At 43.0% G+C, this 3,952-nt stretch overlaps 1 pseudogene across 1 annotated transcript; it reads left to right on the forward strand.

Annotated features, from left to right (window-relative positions):
• The first annotated feature begins 1,852 nt into the window (after positions 1 to 1,852).
• On the forward strand, positions 1,853 to 2,531 carry LOC110292895 (annotated as a pseudogene). Its single transcript, XR_003836404.1, has one exon. The product of XR_003836404.1 is annotated as a ZW10 interactor pseudogene (transcript).
• Positions 2,532 to 3,952: the final 1,421 nt, after the last annotated feature.

A 3,952-nucleotide genomic window follows, 5' to 3' on the forward strand; every position in this document is an offset into this window, starting at 1 on the left:
TGTTCAGATACATTTTACATTTAAAACATAACTCTCATTAAGTGTTCATCAATTAGAAATTATTAAGTAAGTTACCACATGAGGAGACACATAGTGACAGATACTATAACATGCTTATGAATGAGATAAGTCAATATACTGCTGGAGAAAATCTCTTATTTTTAATTTTTTTATTAAATTTTTACATAATATCTTTTAACATTATTTCCCCTCCCCCAACTCCTCTCAGCTCCTCCCCTCTCCACTCCCCATCTAACTTCATGTTCTTTCTCATTCTGATGGAGAAGTTGCTCAGCATTCAACCAATAACCAGAGTGTATTCCTACTTGCAAAGAAATGGAAAATGCATACACATCCAAAGAGAAATAGATGCTGGATCTGTACATACTTGTGACTACCTATGAAATTCCAAGGAACACACAAATGTATGTCAGTCTGTTTTTAGATTTACTTAGATTTTTATTTTATTCTCATAGGTGGTTAGCCTCCATGTGTAGTTGTGCAACACATATGTGAGGTACTCACAGAGGCCAGAAGAGGGAGTCAAATCCCCTGGAACCAAAGCTAGAGATGGTTGTGATCTACCATGGGTTCTGGGAATCAAACCTAGGACCTCTGGAGACAGAAGCCAGACCCCGTAACCACTGAGCCATGTCATGAGCCCCTTTTACAAAGTGGACAGGGTCATTGTGACCCAGAATCTTCCTTGTGTTGTATAATACTCATTTTTTATTCTTTTCTAAAGGTTTAAGGATAACAGGAAGAGTTCGACTCTGTTGCATTCACTCATTTTGACTATAAGATCTCCGCAAAACACCATTCTCAAGTATCGTCTTCATCAGTCAGTCACCTACCCATCATGCTTATATTGTAATACATTTCTGACATTGGAAGACACAGTTGCCCCCATGTCTAAATCTTGGGTTGATCTCATTCTATGCAATGGGGATGAGGCACCAATCTGGCATCTGCTGTACCCCTTCTTCTCAGGGCTTCAACTTTATGGATGACTAGCTGGAGTTCAGAGGGAGGACAGAGCAGTTTTGACTAAAATCACACACAGTGTGATTGTTGACAGTGTTGACATTGTTGACAGTGGGATTGTTGGGATAGCTCCTCCCCCTAGTCTTGTTCCTGTCTCAGAATACTTGAGATACGAGAAGAAACACTAACTAAATGTATAACCTAATAGGACAATGGGTATTCTGTGTCCTTTCTTTAAAGAACCATTCCTTTATGACCTTCCTCAGTCCAAGGACACACCTTCACAGAGATTATAGAATGATGACACTTCCTTCAGTGGTCTCCAGTGGTTGCAATTGGGTCACAAAATTCTGTATTATGGTAAAGGTGGTGTGTTTAACTGGAGTTCTGAAGAAACCAAGATTAGCTATCACATCTAGACCCCCACCACTTGCTTGGTCTAAGGTCTAAGGAATATTAAGTAAGGAATATTCAGGTCCTTGTCTAAGGAATATTAAGTAGCTCAGTGTCCTGAACTTGTCCCCTTCTCTGTAAAGCAATAGCAGCACCTCACAGGGTGTCCATGGGACTCAGGCAGAATCATAAAAATGAGTTGCAAACTATTAAACTATAAATGTAAACTTAAAACACTTCAGAGAGCTATCACATCTTCTTGGATTCATTGAAATGATAATACTATGAGCCTTTAAGGATACCTCTTGCTATCCCCAAGTCTAACCTTTCTCTACTGTGGATCTTTAAGACTTTGGAAAACGTCACAACATTTAAAACTCAAATTCTAGACTTTTGTTTAAAGTTAGGTAAGTTTCTCAACTTCAGGCCGAATTTGAGATGATTGTAGTGAATTAAAATTTAGAAGTGGGGGCAGTCCAGGAGAATCCAAAGGCGTGGTGGGCGACAGAACCATGGCGGACGCGGAGAAAAACGCTGTTGCGGAGAAAAACAACGCTGTTGCGACGAAAGAGGTTCTAGCTGAGGCAGCAGCCATTCTAGAACCTGTAGGCTTGCAGGAAGAAGCAGAGCTGCCTGCCAAGATCATGGAGGAGTTTATGAGGAACTCGCGGAAGAAAGACAAACTGCTTTGTAGCCAGCTTCAAGTAGTGAACTTCTTACAGGCTTTTCTGGCTCAGGAGGATACTGACCAGAACGCAGATGCTTTGGCTTCTGAAGATGCAAGTCGGCAAAAGGCAACTGAAACTAAGGAGCAGTGGAAGGACATGAAGGCCACATACATGGATCACGTGGATGTCATAAAATGTGCCCTGTCTGAGGCCTTACCCCAGGTTAAAGAGGCTCACAGGAAGTACACAGAGCTTCAGAAGGCTTTTGAGTAACTCGAGGCTAAGAAGCGGGTCCTTGAGGAGAAACTTCAGCTGGCTCAGAAGCAGTGGGTACTGCAACAGAAGCGTCTGCAGAATCTGACAAAGATTTCTGCAGAGGTCAAGAGGCGCCGGAAGAGGGCTCTGGAGAAGCTTGACGGATCCCATCAGGAACTGGAAACCTTGAAGCAGCAAGCGGGACAGGAACAGGAGAAGCTGCAGAGGTGAGGTTGGAATCCTGGGTTGAAGCCTCAGGCAGTGTACCCAAGACTCGTGTCACTTCCCACAAACTCTGTCCCTCTAGGAACCAGAGCTACCTCCAGCTGCTGTGTTCCCTGCAGAATAAGCTGGTCATCTCTGAGGGCAAGGCTGAGGAGAAAGATGTCAAAGGGCGAGCCCTTACAGTCAAGTCCAAATCTCCTTAAAGATGAAAGGATGAGAAGAGAGCCGTATTCATACCCTGCTTGGGCTGAGACCAGAGCGGTTCCTTCACTGTTGTATCTCTAGGCCAAAGCCTGGAACTTTGTTGCCTCTGTACAATCCAATTCTCCAAGCTGATTCAATCTGGCATCTCTTGGCTTTTCAGTGAACTGTTGTGTTTTGTCTCATGCTAACTTTGACAGTATATTCTGGCTTGTTCTGTCTTCACCTGTGTCTAACTTACTGTCCCTGCAACCTGTCTCTGTAAAAGTGTACCAGTGAAACTGTCACACNCATGCACGCACGCACACAGGCACGCATGCCACAACCACCCTTTTCTCTCGCTGATCTTCAGTAGTCTCTCCTCTTGTCCTCTCTTTTTCTTTGTCTTCTCTCCCTACCAGATGTGAAAGCAACTTTATGCACCTGATGTAATTGTTGCCTCAGAGGATTACTGCTGCGTAAGTTCACCCTTTGTAGTTATTAAACTCTGGCTGGCTGGGTCAACTCAGCTGTACTGGTTCATAACCTGACTTCAGGTTGACTGATTCAAAGGGGCCTCTCTTGGCTTCTNACTGAACTGCTCTGCTTGGAAAGTCTGATGAACTCCAGGAACAGAACTGTACTGACTGCCCTGACTCAACTGAACTCAACTACACCAAATTCATTGGTTCTCTCTCCTGTACTGCTCTTAAGTAGCCTCTCTTTCCTGTGCTGTCCTCCTGAGTCGTGCTGTCAAATCTCTCTCTGATTCATCACTTTGCCCCTCAATTAGACTGGCAATTTCAAACATGGCACTTAACATTTCAGTTGTAGTCACTGAATACTGCATTCCGAACTTGAGTCTATTGAATCCAGAATGTGAATCCATGCCTTTGTGACTGTGACCTCACTCTCTTCAGTATTGTGTAAAAGTTTTAGGAACTCTCCAAGTAAATACTTGGTAATTGCTCATTGATAGAAAAATGCTGTGTAGATAATAAATAAACATATAACTATAAGATTAAAAAAAATTTAGAAGTGATCATGTCTTTTAGATGGGGCATACACAGCTGGACACAGTCCTCATTCATCCTATTTGTCCCAAGCCTCATTCATTTACACTTCCTGTCTTCAGCCCTTTGAATTGTAACCTGTAGCTACCAGGCCACTATGAACGTCACCCAAGAAGAACTCAGACTCACCAACATCTGCTCTATAGCCTGCTTACTTTATTTATTTAGAATACC

This window comes from Mus caroli, chromosome 4, assembly GCF_900094665.2.
Source record: "Mus caroli chromosome 4, CAROLI_EIJ_v1.1, whole genome shotgun sequence".
NCBI classification, from domain to species: Eukaryota; Metazoa; Chordata; class Mammalia; order Rodentia; family Muridae; genus Mus; species Mus caroli.